The sequence below is a fragment of the Triturus cristatus genome, chromosome 8 (genome assembly GCF_964204655.1).
Source record: "Triturus cristatus chromosome 8, aTriCri1.1, whole genome shotgun sequence".
NCBI classification, from domain to species: Eukaryota; Metazoa; Chordata; class Amphibia; order Caudata; family Salamandridae; genus Triturus; species Triturus cristatus.
In genome coordinates this window covers 161,521,389-161,538,032 of record NC_140591.1, presented here as the reverse complement: position 1 = coordinate 161,538,032, position 16,644 = coordinate 161,521,389, and the positions used below count along the sequence as shown (strand labels likewise).

The 16,644-nt window shown below is 44.2% G+C and overlaps 1 long non-coding RNA gene across 2 annotated transcripts in view; it reads right to left on the bottom strand.

The window, feature by feature from the left end:
• The window catches only part of LOC146801751 (uncharacterized), a 232,804-nt gene that overhangs the window by 33,207 nt on the left and 182,953 nt on the right, over window positions 1–16,644 (bottom strand). For both annotated transcript variants that reach the window (XR_014967651.1, XR_014967652.1), the window contains exon 2: window positions 9,581–9,682. This is a non-coding gene — a long non-coding RNA (uncharacterized LOC146801751). The remainder of the gene's footprint in view (window positions 1–9,580; window positions 9,683–16,644) is intronic.

Below are 16,644 nucleotides of genomic sequence, written 5' to 3'. Positions count from 1 at the left end.
ACGTGAATTGCCACTTTGAGCCATTCACGGGAATGAACGAGGGTGCGCTAATGGACGAAGACGATTATTGGGCAACCCCATCTTGCCAATCTCCGTCCCCCAAATTATGGTCCCCATTGGCAAATCAGATCTTGGCCCTGACCTTGAACAATTCCCTGAGAGCCTGTAATGGGTGCACCCCGTCCGACACTCCTTCAAACTGTACTTTTAATAAAAGGGGACAAGAGTCTCGCCTAGATTACATCATGGTTGAGACCAAGTTATGGTCTAAGGTTATCGACTTTAGGGTAATTCCTAGAGTTGAGAGTGACCATAATGCTCTCTGCCTAGAAGGTCCTGAGGGCTCCCTACCAGTGGAGTCGGATAACATGGGTGATGGACTGTTGCTCTCTAATAACAGACGAAGAGTAAAATGGGCCAAAATTATAGATTCCCATGACGGAATAGCCACACTCTACAATATAGTACTGCCCAGACTCTTACAGGTTGAAAGTCTAATCATTGAGTACCCCAACGATGATTTTAATAGGAAACTAGGAATCATCCACCGGGATTTGGTGTCTAGTCTAGCAGAGGTTACTAATCCTCTTCCCTAGGCGGAGGAAATATATAACCCCAGCCTTATCCTGGTACAATTCATCATGCAGAAAGGCTAAGGCAGAGATACTCCTGGCAGTAAAATCTGGGAGTGACAGGGTGAGAATTAGAGAATTAAGATCACACTATAAAGGGGTTATGGCCGATGCCAAAAAGGATTGGGATACGGAAAGGTGGTCCAATCTAACTGCCGCTCTGGAATCCAGGGATACACGAAGATTTTGGTCTTTAGTTAATTTAGGAATAGGGGATTTGAAATCAGCTGTGGAACCCAATATTGAACCATCAGTGTGGGAAGCCCATTTCAGGGGCCTTTACACGGACGAGCAGAGTATGGACATTGTCCTGCCTCTGGCAGCCATTTCCAGCGAGGATGAGGCCCTAGAATTTACTTTAAGTAAGGTGACCACTGCAATTGGCAAACTTGCAGCAGGAAAGGCCCCGGGGTTCGACAAACTCCCCGGTGATCTCTTTAGGCAGCAACCTGGGATATGGGGTCCTTATTTCCTAGTTCTGTTTAATGCCATATTGAGCGGTATGGAGATTCCCTGTACTTGGCTGGGTGCAGAGATAGTCCAGATTTTTAAGAAGGGCTCTCCTCTGCTTCCAGTCAACTACAGGCCTATCAGCCTTATCGATGTGCCACAAAAAATCTTCGCTCGACTTGTTCTGAACCACCTCCTGGAGTGGATGGAGGACCATGATGTCCTGAGTCCTTTCCAGGCGGGGTTCAGAAAGAATACTTCAACCATGGATCAGATCTTCCGGTTGCTCCTTTTATACTGGAAAACTGTTAAGATGGAGGGAGGCAGTTTATATATGGTCTTTGTGGACCTTCCGTCCGCTTTTGACCTTGTACCACGGAGGAAACTGTGGGCTGTGCTGCGGGATATGGGTGTTCCACCTCAAATTTTGAACATCCTAATGAGGCTCCATGACGAGAATTTTGCCCAGGTTAGGTGTGGGAGGAATGGTGCACTGTCCCCGAGGTTCCCGGTTAGAAGAGGGGTGAGGCAGGGCTGTGTACTGGCCCCAACCCTCTTCTGCCTATATGTTAACGACCTAATCCCGTTTCTGAACGAGGTGCCAAATAATGATGCTCCACTATTGGCGGGTAGGAGGGTACCCGCAATCATGTTTGCCGACGATACTCTCCTGCTCTCCAAGTCCCCCATGGGGACTCAACGGACACTGGACGGCTTTCGGGATTTCTGTGGCCTGCGAGGACTAGAGATTAATGTCGATAAAACTAAATACATGATATTTAATGCAGCGGCATCCACACGTTCTAATCCGACCTTGGGCAGAGGGAACTTGGAAAAGGTAACTACCTTCACCTATCTAGCGATTTTACTACAAGAAAATATGTCATGGGGCCCCCAAATTGCTAAATCCCAACTAAAACTTGCATAGTTGACGGGTGGTATAATCAAGGTGTCAAATACTTCACCACTGAAACCAGTGAGTCCCGCCCTTGAGATATACAAAGTGCAAGCAAGAGCAGCAGTCCTATATGGCGGGGAGTTGTGGGGTCACACGAAGATAACAGCAATTGCCAAAACTGAAACTAAATTTATGCGACAATTGCTGTCCCTTCCGCAAAGTACACCTACCCTTCCCCTAAGGTTGGACTTGGGATTAAACCCAATCGAAGATGAACTAGGGATCAAACCCCTAAGGTTCTGGCACAGACTCTGGTCAACGCCTGAACTATCCAATTATAGGGAGGAACTAAAACAGTTACTTACCTATAACGGGGTAAGAAAGATCCATTGGCTAGTATTCATCAAGCAGGAACTGATAAAGATTGGCCTAGAAGCCATGTGGGAAGATCCAGAAAAAGCGTGCAGTGAGATCTCGCGAAAAAACCTTACTAGGATTTACAAGGAGCATAGATTTAGTTCCACTTTCTGTGCCGCAACACTGGGCTCACTAACCACTTCTTTCCTTGATCTTAAAAATTGTTATGCCTTTGAAAATTTTATCGATATTGTATTTCCAATTCTTGCCAGGAAACTCTACATACAGTGGAGACTTGGCACTCTTCCGCTCAAAGTCCGCACTAGTAAGTGGTCAGCATCCCCAGGCATCTCATGCCCGGGTTGCATCTGTGGCGTGGAGGACGAACTTCATGTCTTTTTTTTCTGCCCTGCATATAAGAATTCCAGGAGATTTTGGCTGGTACCACTGTGTAGGAACTTGGGGTTTAAGCAATACCAACATGCTTATAGAATTCTAAAGTCAGACACAGCGGCCCCCATAGTATTTGCAATTTCCAAATATCTCTTAGCCATGTGGCTTAAGCGGTGCAAATTAGTTGATATTCAATGCTAACTTGTAGCAAATTGAATTTCATGGAACTAATGGATTTTGATCAGATGGTTTTAACCAATTTTTATAATGAGTTGTAAATTGGTTTCTTTTTTTATGGTATTATTTATGAATTTTGAAAAGTGTTCTTATACTGATTATGTACCCTTTTATGACATTGTCGAAATAAAGGCTATTTGATTGATTGATTGGCTCCAAAAATCTGGAGTAATGCAATGCTGCGCAAATCACTGCATTGCATTACTCTGCCCTGGAGTAGGCATTCCATGGGTGTTGTTTGAGTGTTCTTACGCAGCTCCCATGTTTTTTTTTTTACACATTCCCAGATTTATAAGACCCAGTAAACCTTCTCATGAGCCAAAGACCTAAGTGTGCCTGCGTTGGTGATAGGCTACCAAAACGGCACCAGCACAAGGGAAAAGGGCAGGAATGCGCCGTATTGGATAAATAAAAAAAGAACAATTTATTCACCCCAGCACGAAGATCTGGGCCTAAATCCATTGTTTTTTTGCTCTCCATGCCATTCCAGTTTACACCCAGCCATATGCAAATCAGTCTTGTCCCTGTTCCCCATGGGAACAGTCCAGCCCAAACTGCCAGGCCAGGTCCTTCCTAGACCTGAAACAAGCATCCTGGGACCGGTTTCGGGGTTTCACCCCTCTTCAGCCAGGATAGCTTGATTCCAGTGGCATAGTGAGCCCAGGACTCACGTCTGGGCATACATGGCGCGCTTAGGGCAAGAAAGCAAAAGGCACACAATTGATGGACGGACTGCAGAACAAATCAAAACATTCACCCCCAGTCAAGAGATCTGGGTTAAATCCATCATTCTTTTGCTCACCATTCCACCCCAGTTTAGATCTGACCATATGCAAATCAGTCTTGACCCTGTGCCTCATGGGAACAGTCCAGCCCGAACTGACAGGCCGGGTCCTCCCTGAACCTGAAACGAGCATCCTTGGACCGGTTTCAGGGTATCACCCCTCGTCAGCCAGGCTAGCGTGACTCCAATGGCATGGCAAGCATGGGTTATTGGATAAATACGGCGCATTCCTGCCCTTTCCCTGTGATGCAGGAAAGTGCAGCGAGGTGACTTGCTGTGGTGCCGTGCGCCACCAACGTCATAAATATGTCCCTAATTGTATCAGTGTAGGAACTCATTTATGTCTTATACGTGCTCAGCTCTATCTCCTGAAGTGTAATCCACTTACGTTTTGGGTTCCTCTCCTTTAAAAAAAACAGGCATTGAAATGTGCTTCTTGATTCCAAGCAATCTTAACCCTGCGATTGGTATGTTGAGCAACAACAACCTGGAAATGTGATGCTTTGCTCAGTAGTGGAACTTCTCATCTCTATTTATCTTAACTTCTGATCCCCTTTGTACTGCAAACCCTCTTCCTCCCCATCTTCTTTACCATCTATGCTTTGTTGTATATCTCTTCTTGGCAGTCATTGATTTGTTATGTCCCTTTAGTCCATCCTTTTGGTCCATATTTGTAGTGCAGAAATCTAGAAAGAACAGGGAAGTAGAGGCAGAGGGAAAGAGATAATGGTAAAGAAAAAAGAAGAGAAAAGTGAAATATAAGGAGGGAGAAGCAGCAGGTTGAAAGAAATGGAAAGGGAGGACGACAGGGTGCGAGAGAGGAGGCAGCAGTATGTGGAAAGTGACTACAAGGAGCGAAGGCAAGATGAACAATGCTGAGGTCCTTTGACGGCCTATGGTTGATGCAATAGTAGTCAAAATGCACTGCAGCACATGGGAAGAAAAGAGCAGGCTTGGACATAAGAGCAAAACACAAGGAACAAACATGCAACATTTCATCTCTTGTCTCTGGACACAAAGCTTGCAGCTTGAAATTTAAATCAACTCTTATGCCACAAATTGAAACAAGCATTGGCATTGCCAATAGGTCTCGCTTTTGGGACCTTATAAGTATTTAGTTATGCAGCACAATATCGTTGGTGCAACAACATCAACTGTTGCATGGCTAAACACTTATAAGGTACAAGGTTTATGGACAAGGCCTATGCACACACGCCCGCTTCCCCCCCTCCCCCCCCCCCACCCCGAAGCTGAGTAGATGACACATTCAGTGAGTTTGAAAGACAAATTGCGGGGAAGCGCCGGAACATCAACAGTGACTACTGTGAATAAATATAGAGGCAAAACGATCTTTTTTCTTTTAGAAATACAGGTGCTGGGCAGGAAATAAAGAGGTGCAAGTTCGGCAAGTACTTGTATAATTACTCGTCTCTCAGCATAAAAGGACAGGTCTATAGGCGTTATCCTACACTTAAATAGCGCTCATTGGATCGACCTGGTAAAGATAAAGCATCGGAGAAATACATGGAATGCACTTAGGTGCAGTAACAAACTGTGCAAGAGGCCTGCGGCACTAATAGTAATTGTGATTAAAGTTGTATATATATATATATAGCGCTTACTACCCCTGACGAGGCGTCGAAGCGATTTTCGGCGAGTAGCACTCTATAGCAAATCACCTTTGCTCTTTCCACATCCTGGGAGCTCTTTTCGGGTCTCCCAAGAAAGGCAGTGCTCTCCCTAGAAAGGAAGTGCTCTCAGAGAGCAAACACTCCATTTATAGAAGAACAGTTCATTTCTGATGAAAACAAACAGTCTATCTTTAAAAAATAAGTTTTTCAGTTTGATACTCGAAGGTTGTTTAACCCTTAATACTGATTCACCGTTAAAGTTGAGATGGAAGATAGAAATGCCAATAATGCTGTAAACGATTAAACTGACGCTATAAAATGATGTAATTCTATGCACCAAAGTATAACAGCTCTGTAGATTATTTAAGTGACCCTGACTGGCCATAGAAAAGTATCATGCTAGGCATACAAGCGTTTTAAACGCAGGCGCACAAAGCAATATATGGGTCCTTCTAGGCACTATGTTGGTGAAGGCATTATTGGATAGAGTCAAGCATATTAGACTGACAGAAAGGCACACATAACTTGTTGAGAAAGAGCAAAACAGACACATCCTTAAATTAATATGTCAGAATGAACTTCCCCCGTCGGTGCTCGCACTCAATAACCGGGTGACTTTGCTATGGAATGAAAGCCCTGCCATCAGCACCGGCGGACGAGGTGGACATTCCACACAGCTGAAATAACCGAAAGGAAAACAGATTTGGGTTTTGTGGGTCACAACCGGCTTCAGAAGGCTGCTTCGCGTCACTCCATTCCCTGGATTCGAGGAGACAAGGGCGAGATCAGTGCGTGGCGGCCGGGATTGAAAAGGGCTGCCGGCCTGCCAGAAGCGGACTTGAAACAGATATTCAAAGGGCTCATTTATTTGACAGCTCCGCACATCTCCTGTAATGTTAGATTCTCTAGAACTCTGCATTTTTCTCTCACAAAAGCAATTTACGCCGGGGAGTTTTAGCCGCATAGAGTCAAATAAAGGCACTTGATGAAGAATCCCCTCTCCCTGCGGAAGCGAGGGTTGCTTGTCTCCTTCGGGCGTGGAAGTGTTGTGTTGTTTCGGCCAGTCCGTAGTGTTGTTAGTCTCTGCGGATGGTAAGAGGAGACGGACATAAGGTGTAAACAGGGATTCCAAAGTCTGAGCATGCCAGGGTTTTGAAACGCGACTCCTGTGAGAGACAAGAAATGTCTTATTTGAAACTAATTAACGACATTTCATAAGCGAGTAAAGGCCCAGCTAAGCCGCGTTTCCATGGAAATACCCCAAACTGTTTCTAGAAACAACTTAGAAACGAGGGAGGAAAGCCGCTCCTCGACTAAAATTCGATGCATTTTATGTTATCAGTGTATTTCTGCCTCTCTAAAATATCTATGCTGGGACATTTTTTTGTTTGTGCAAATTTCAATTCATGCTTAAAATTGGAAAAACTAGTACCATCTGCGTATTTTCCCGTTTTTTTTTTTAAACGGTCGTGACATACAAACACCAGCCGTGTCGATACAATACTGGCCAGGAAGCAACACTATGCCGTATTAACTTCTTTGTTGTCTATATTAAGTAGCTTCCATATACAATGTGGGAACACCACCACCTTGTGGACAGTTGTAGTAACAAAGAGCAACAAGGAAGCTATCGACTTCAGGAATGTGAAAGAAAGCTCTCGGATCTTGAAAGCTGATGACCCATGACGATAGAGGAAAGCCATATGGCGCCTCTGCTCGTGAGCGCGTGCCTGCGCACATGCACGCAAGCTCTAGGCCACAGTGTAGCACTTTGAAAAGCCCCTTACTAAAAGTCGAACAGCAGCGCATGCGCTGCTCTAGGCTCGACCTAAAAAGGGAGGCACCTGGTATGACTATACATGCAATTTTAAAGATTGCATTGGATAGTAGAAGACAGGGTAGGCACCAGCTGATTTCAAAAGTGGGTCAGTTTGACATACAGCAGGACCAAGTCACTGCATGTTATTGTATCTGAGATCTGGAGCATCGCACCTTTCTTCTACCTTCAGCTTGAGGTTTTCCAAGCACTGACTGCCATACGTAGAGATGACCGCAGACGGGCCAAGCCATCTTGGCCACAAAGTGCTGCTGCAGCAGAAAGCTTTGGTGGGCACAGTGTCAGGTGCTGCCCATGTACAGTGCCATGCTAAGCCACCTCGTCAGTCTATTACAGGTCCATCCACCTAACACTTAGGGTGACAAACACCATGAGGGCGGTCTGTGAGGTAGACTGTGAGAGGTTAGCAGCCACGGCACTCAACAAGGCATTAGGGAATATTGCACTTCATGTGTTTCCCTGTTATGGTGCACATGATCTGGCCTTGCCAAATTGAGACACAGGACAAGAATGAGGCATTGGAGCACAGTGATGGGCTGCTCTGAACCGCAGTTAGAGTAACTGTGCTACATGACGTTATTGTAAAGCCACTACCATGAAACCAAAACTGCCTGACAGACTCACAAGCAACAACAATGCTTGGGCCTTAGCTGGCACCCCTTCTAGGATAGAACAGGCAGCCAGTCTGATTTTACTGAGAGGCTCTAGACTACTGCCTGAGAGACCATCTGTGGACCCACTAATAATTTGCGGGACCCACTAAGCAGGGTCACTGGAATTAGGCAACCCTGCATATGCAGTATTTTTCACCTAAAAATAGATTTGCATTTGCCACACATTCCATAAGCAAATACATGATTTGCAAATTTCAACACAAAAAAAGTGTTTTTAATTTGAACTGATCAAAAGTTACTGAAAATGCAGTGAAGTGTTGCTGTACAGTAAAAGGCCTTTCATGAAGGTTGACTCTCCCACTTCAGCTTCTTGTTGCTATATTTGGGCGCTAAACCAGTACTACTGAAGTGAACCCTTACCTCAGACATGTAAAAATGGCAAAATAGTACTACCACAAAATATGCAGTGATACGCTGCATAATTTCCCTATTCTTGCAGCATACTTTAGTCAACCCTGCTGCATAATTTGGTCGTCCACTGTCATATAATTCCGGTGGCCCTGTGAATATGTGGCGGTGCCATCCACTAAAACAATTGAAGTACTGCAATTGTGGGAAATTGTGAAATATGGAGAATTTCAGAAAGATGTGGGGAGAAAAAGGTGGAAAGGAGTGTGTCTGAGACACTCTGAAGGCCAGAACCCCCTACACAGGTCTTAGTAATGTCTAAGTAACAGTCTCATATTTTCAGAATTGAAACATTTCCAATTCTAATTATTCACAGCAAAATTGCTTTATTCATTTATTTGTTACAGCTAAGCCAGAAGGTCTGGCTTGTTTTAGGTATATTCATTGGTTGCGTGACATCTCTGGATGCAGTAACAGAAACCTCAGAGAGAGGCACTCACAAACTGGTCGGGTGGCATGGTGTGTAAAGCACAGGATTCTAATTCACATGTTTTAAGTTACAACTTAAATTGCATAGGCCAAGCCTCTTTGAAAGGGTTCCAATATCACTTTGCATGCTCTTATTTTTAGTCATTTCTTGGACTTTTTAGCCACTAGCCCACAAGCCGCCTTTGTCACCCCAGAATGCAAGATGCTATTGGCAGAAATAGTATGGACTTCCTGATCGACAATGAATGACTGCAAAGCCATAAAAAAAAATAGAAAAAGTCTTCCTCTACTTTTGGCATACATGTGCTTGCTAGCCCTCGTCACGGGTAATAAGTGCTTATATAAAGGTAATTGCATACAACTCAATTTGTCATTTTCTGCCTTTTGCTTAGAAGCACTCAAAAATATCATTCAAATTAGGGAGAGGCAGAGATCTCTTTTCAAATGCAGATGCTCAATCTCATACCATTACCAGGCAGGAAAAGGACGCACAATAAGGTCTGCATCCTAGGATTTTGTGACTCACCAGTGGGAAACGGCCACTACAACGCGGCCGTTTCCACGCATTACCATAACCACGCATGCATTACAATGCATGCGTGGTTACCACAACAGCCTCTTCCACGCATACCTTTACTACGAGATACATAGTAAAGGCATGTGTGCTAAAGGGGAAAAGAAAAAATGGGGAGTTTGGGGGGTCTCCCCCACCAAAAAAAAACAAGAAACGTGCTATTGAAAAGGGGGGGTTTGGGGGAGCCCCCCCCCCCCCAAAACGCACCTGTTTCCCGTCGCGAGGTTGAGAAATGAATAAAAAAAGAACATTCATGAAATAGGAAACTTCACTTACCACGAACAGACAGGAATTCACAAACATCGGAACGATTTCACAGGATACAGGACCGGAATAGCAGCAGAAGATCTTGCTTGGGGACATGTATGTAGAGGGTCACTGAAAGTGACGAAAGAAAATCGTTCAAAAAAGTTACGTGACATAATTTAACCAATCAAAGTAATTAAGTACATTAGAAGGGAAAACGTGGTTAAGGAATGTTTTATGTTTAGGGACTTATTTGCAGTTTAAAAGTAAGCGTGGTAAAATGCTGCGTGGTACTGCCACTTGCGAAGTAACATTTGCGTGGTTATGCCATGCGTGGTAATTGTTTGCGAAGTAAAATCATATAACCCTCACCAGTGACCTCCACAATCTACTGTGAAGACATTTTGTAATGGAAGGAGAAGCTGAAGATGTCTTTCTTAAAAAAAAAAAAAAATCTTTGCTTTGGGGCCTGCTTCCCAAGGAGTTTTTTGCCCAGGCTTTCCCTGCGACAAGCACCCACAAAGCTGCAGCCTCCAGGGAGCTGCAGCTCGGGCTATAGCACATAACGGGGGGCAGGGCGGGGGTGGGGGGATGAAGCATTTTTTTAGCCCAATGGGCGTTGCACACCTGGATTAGTGCATCTATTAAAAACACAAGAACATAGGCCAACCCCACTGGACTGCAGTGGCATGATCGCCATCTACACAATGTAGCATGAAACTTAATGTGCAAGGGCTCTCGCCTGTTAAGAATTCATTTGATGTTATAAAACCTTGAATGCTGCACCAAACGTTTATGAACTGTGCGTGTTAGACATACGGACAGCGGACAACCTAAATATTTGAGTAGGAGCACGCCTACCTGTAAACGCTTTTGGATGCAAATCTCTATTTTTAAAATATTTGAAAGTTTTGCATTGGTGAGTTTGTGGTGGCAGTTTATTTTTATGTGCTATTTACACCTAAAAATCTCCAGGCTATTCTTTCTTGCTTTACAGTCCCTGCTTTTCCACTCCTCCATCCCACCCTTCCATGATCCATTCTAAAATGGATACTGCTAAGGAAGTTTAAAAAGGAACCCTTTCCAAGAGGCGTGTCCTATGTAATTAAAGTTGTGACTTAAAACATGTGAATTACAATCCTGTGCTTTACACACCATCATGGATCATGATGACTGAGTATGTAAGAGCCAACATTGCCCCACGGGGCTTGATAGTCAGAAATGAACCCTTTATCTTTCAACATGACAAACTCTTTAAAAAGGATTGGTCGTTAATATCCTGGCATTGCACCAGAGACTGGCTTGTGCTAATTATAAAAACTGCAGCACGCCTCTCTGAAGAAATGAAAATTGGCATTCATGATTTGGAGATTCGTTTAAAAACCTATCAGAGCACTGCTGAGTTAAAAAAACGACTTGAAGAACTCAACAAGACCATGACTGAATTTGAAATTGGTTTAAAAGATACGAAATACGTTAAACTACAAAAAGATCAGAAAAATTTCTCACAAGAAAAAGTGTACCCTTACACTAGAGATGATTACATCCCCACAAATCGCAATCCAGGTTACAACACGGAGAGCGATGGCTCTGACACAGGCTCAGATTTTTCAGATTCGGGTAGAAATTACAACTTTACTAACAGGAACAGACGATCAAGAGGAGGACGTCAAAGAAATAGGGGCGGACCAAGATTTGGTTGGCCTCCATATCAAAACATGCCACCATACGCCCCCCCACCACAGTTTTTCTATGGACCGCCTCCGTTTCATCAATCCTATCCACCACAACCCTACCCTTACTGGGATGAATCACATAACCAGGAACAGAGCCAGTCTTTTTTAGGGAGAGGAAAGACTCCTTTAAGAGGAAAAAACAGACGAGGCCAACAGGTACAATGGGCCCAGCCACTGGAGACGGTGAGGAGCCACACACGGAGCATGGGTCCACCGAACATGCCCTCAACGAGCAGCAACCAAGCTTAGTAGTCAATCTCTCTAAAGTTACTCTTACACCTATTCAAAAAACTGTATTGGAAAAAGGATTAGGTTTTGTCCCTACAGCCACTTTGGATAAATTCAGGCTGGTCTGCGAATTGAAAGAGTTTATTCGCAGGATAAAATTGGAAATCTACTTTAAAGACAAGGAACCTAATACTAACACTTCTACGGATACTGGATTACATAAAAAATCCAATTTTACACCTCCATCCAATAACCTTCCCATTGAACTACTAGCTTTTGAAAAAGCAGTATTGAAGGAGGTCACAGAAATAGACCCCAAAACAATAAGGGTATTTCACAACACCAGCAAAATCGAACAAGAGGCTATTCACCAACTATCAAATGATAAAAATCTCACAATAAAACCAGATGATAAAGGTGGGGCAATAGTTCTACAAAATACACCTAATTACCAACAAGAATGCCTACGCCTGTTGGCTGACGAATGAAATTATTTGGCAATACAGAATGACCCCACAGAACGTCTACGGATAGAGATCGCTAGTCTGGTGGAAGAATCCCTGACCAATGATTGGATAAGTAAAAAAGAAGCGGATTTCTTGGAAAACAAAAAACCCATAATCCCTTATTTTTATACAATTCCAAAAATACATAAATCAATGGTGGCACCCCCTGGTAGACCAATAGTATCAGGAATAGGTTCCATTCTGGAACCTTTGTCTAAGTTTGCAGACGCATTCTTAAGACCTTTGGTCCAAGCCACCGATACGTAGCTACAGGACACAAAGGCAGTCCTTTGTCTAATCCAGAATCTTGAATTTAACCCCACAACCAGTATACTGATCAGTTTGGATGTGGAGAGCCTCTACACCAGTCTCCCACACAAGGATACATTAGATATCCTGGAGGAGGTACTTTTTCAAAACAATTGGGGTTACCACACACCCAGACACGTGGTCCTTGAATGCTGTCGCCTGGCCTTGACCGAAAATTTCTTCCAATTCAACGACTCTTTGTACAAACAAACGCACGGTACCAGCATGGGAAGCACTTTTGCGCCGAGCGTAGCAGGGCTCTATGTACATCACCTCGAGAAACAAAAGATTCTCCATCAAAATAATCCACACATCGACCATATAAAACTATGGAAAAGATACATAGATGATGTGTTCTTGATCTGGGAAGGGAGCGAAGCAGAGGCTGATTTTTTCCTAGTTTGGCTAAACCAACAAGACCCTTTCCTGAAATTCACCTTCACTATGAGTAGGTCCAATCTGGTTTTTCTAGATCTTAACATAACAGCACACGAAGGACGTATAATCACTACTACACATTTTAAGCCCACAGCAAGGAACTGCCTACTAGTGTACGATAGTTTCCATCCCAGAAGTTTAAAAGACAACCTTCCTTTTGGACAATTTTTGCGCCTGAGACTCAACTGCACCACACGACAAGATTAGAACATTCAACCAATGATCTATCACAGAAACTGATACGACGACAATACCCACAACATCTTGTGTCCAGGGCCCAAAAAAGAGCTTCAAATAATAACAGAGAGGCACTACTTGAAGACAAACCTGAGACCACACAAAAAGACCAAAAAAGACAAATCTGCATCACCACCTTCAATATCGCATCAGACCAAGTAACCAAAATAATAAAAAAACATTGGCGGATCCTGAACAGTGGAGGTTTGGATTTACAAAAACCTATGTTCAGCCATCAGAAAGCTAAAAATCTGAGGAACTATCTAGTACACACCCGCCCCAACCCCACGCAAACCATTGGTCCTCTACGTCTGCTCCATCCACTACCTGAGGGCCATTACCCATGCAGCAACTGTAGTGTATGTCATCTAACCAAAGTTACCAAAACAGTAACCTATAACAATGGAATGACATGGAATCTTCGATCTTTCACCAATTGCAATACGACAGGGGTGGTATATCTTATCACCTGCATTTGCAACCTTCATTATGTGGGGATGACCACAAGGAAGGTGAACACAAGAATAATCGAACACCGAAGCAATTTTAGGTGTAAACGTAACAACACAAAAATGACCACTCATTTTTGGGAAAAACAACACACCCCTAATGACCTCAACTGGGTTATTCTGGAACATGTAAACAATCACCCCAACATTGAAAGAAAACTGCACGAAAAAGAACAACGTTGGGTGTTTAAGTTACGGTCTGACAGCAAAGGTCTGAATGATGATATACCTTGGGGACAATTTACATGACATGAAATCCGATGTACTTGCCTTAAACCTTACTATCCTCTATAATGCAGGTTCATTTTTAACATCCCTGATACCCATCATGTCTCCTCACATTCATTAACTTTACAGTGAGTTTTGTGATTCCTCCTCCTTCCTTTTTTGGTCGCCCTGATGTATTTATCACACTGCGATTTTATTAAAACTCCCCTACCTCTGTTTGTATCCCCTTCGGGACAGGCACTATATACTAAGCTGATTGAGATCATCTGGTATGAGGTTTATCAAGTTATTTCTATCGTAACTTGGCCTTATCCATCATGGCCGCTCCATAGAGATATTGCCCCCTTTTTAATTTACCTCGCATGAGGCATTAATTCCTGCCTTATGAAGATATTGTTCCTCATCTTTTTCCTTCTCACCACATTTCCAAGCATGATCAGATGTGAACATAAGCCCTAACGCTAGTACACACTCTCTCGTAAGAATTTCCCAATCCAAAATGGCCCCACCCGGATGGGACTCCGACGGCGAGCCCTCCTCGCTTTCCATGCGAAAATACCCATTGATAACCAGCTCCTCACCGGGGACACGCCAGAATGCGGTCCGTGAGGTTTTGGCCCCAGTAGGTGTTCGTGAGTGTGGTTGTCCACGTACAAGTAAGTGATAACTTTAGGGAAGACCACCATGCCCACTCATATCGCGGAGAACATTTGTTTTTCCCGTTTTCTCTCCCTAAGGGCCAGCCACAGATACGGAGCTCGCCACAGTTTAACGACCTCATTTACCATTTTTCTTAGGTGTACGAGATCGCCACACCCCCTCCGTTGACCATGAGGCACATTGTTGCTTCTTAAAATGTATGTAATGTCTCTTTATCGTTAGTCTTGTGTGTTTTGTATGTTGTGTCAGACGCGTGAGTTTTTTTTGTATATTTTGCGAGTTTCGACTCACTTCTCAGCACAGCGCCGGCATGGAGAAAGTTACCTATCGTTTCTTTATTTTTTTAAATCACATAGAGGCACATCAGAGGCAAGAGTTTACGAACACTTGGGTGTAGTGTGCTCCCAATTGATAATGACAACAGTGCATATGACTTTTTGTTCCTTTAATATTTGTATTTTATTGTATCCTACAGATATTGCCTGACGTACATTACGTATGTATTAATTGTAACGCATGCCTTACAGTTGCAGCGTCTCACTTTTGCACCTTAATCAGGTTAACTAGGAGTGGTGCTTTCACACTGGGCTGGTCCCGGTGTAGTCCTGAAGAAGAGCTGGGGAAGCTCGAAACTAGTTGACCATATGCTAGGTACACCTATCCATTATAGTTAGGGCCTTTAGCATATCACCCCGTTTTTAAGCCAATTAGCTAGGAGCATTAATAAAATATATTTGGCCCACTAGCTGATTATTTTAATTTACCTTATCCCACTCCACCACACTTTCACTTGCACTACACATAATCTGATTTTTAGTGCTCCTCCGTAATCCGCAAGTCGCAGCACGCCTCAGTCCGTAGAGGACTGGGAGGACCCCAATGATGAAGCATGTCACCGTGGGGAAACCCTGGTGAGTGAGGGGACTCAAGAAAGAGATAATTTTTTCCTTTCTCTCTAATTGGTGAACTTCAGAATCCAATAGATTTCTGACACCTCCCTCTCCCTTAGGTTAGGTTCTTTTGACTTGACTAGCTCAGGTTGTTTATGATACATGTACTGTTGGAGGGTGAACCTAACCGTTAACCTCTTTTTCCCCCCTATTTTTTGATAACCTTTACACACCATGCCACCTGACCAGTTTGTGGGTGCCTCTCTCTGAGTTTTCTGTTACTGCATCCAGAAATGTCTCACAACCAACGAATATACCTAAAACAAGCCAGACCTTGTGGCTTTGCCAATGGTTGTTTGCTGTAATAAATAAATAAACAAAAGCGATTTTGCTGTGAATAATTAGAATTGGATATGTTTCTATTCTGAAAATCTGAGACCGTGACTTAAACATTACTCAGAACTAACTAGGGGGTAGTGGCTGTCAGTTTCTCGGACACACTCCTTTCCACCACTTTCTTCTTCAGTCTGTTAGCTTTTAGGCTCTTTTTGTCCCCTACATCTTTCTGAAATTCTCCATATCCAACAATTTACCACAATTGGGATAGCTACATATGCGACCATCGCACTAGGGGCTTTGCATGAGGCCAAGGATTGGATGTGCATGTAGTCTGCACATTTTTTTTGATCCACTTACAGGCACTGTGAGAAGCTCTGCCATCGGGGCTGGACTGGCCGTAGTGGGCACCGGGCATTTCCCCGGTGGGCCGCCAGGGTGGGGGGGGGGCGGTTTTGAGCCCCGTTGTTGTTACAGGGCCGTTTTTGAAGCATAGCTGCAATATCGGCCCCTGTAACAAAATCGGCTGAAACCGGCCCTGGCAAACAGCTTGGCCGCACCCCCAACGCCCCCGGGATTGGGGGGGCAGCCGAGCACTCTACCAGGGCCTGTTTTGCTTCCCAGTTCGACCCTGTCTGCCATGTGCCTCAGACGTGAGTCCCTTGCTCACTTTGCCACTGGATTCAAGCAAGCCTGGCTGAAGACGGCAGAAATGCCAGAAACCGGTCCTAGGAAGCTTGTTTCCGGTCCAGGGAAGACATGGCTTGGCAGTTCGGGCTGGACTGTTCCCATGAGGCACAGGGTCAGACTGATTTGCATATGGCCATGTCTGAACTGGGGTGGCAGAGTCGGCTAAAGAACGGTGATGGATTAAACCCAGATCAGTTGACTGGGGGTGAGTGCTTGCAATGTTCAACACTCCGTCCATCATTTCCTTTGGTTTTTGCTTTGTTCACCATAAGTTGGCAGGGTATGCTCAGACGTGAGTCCCTTGCTCACTTTGCCACTGGATTCAAG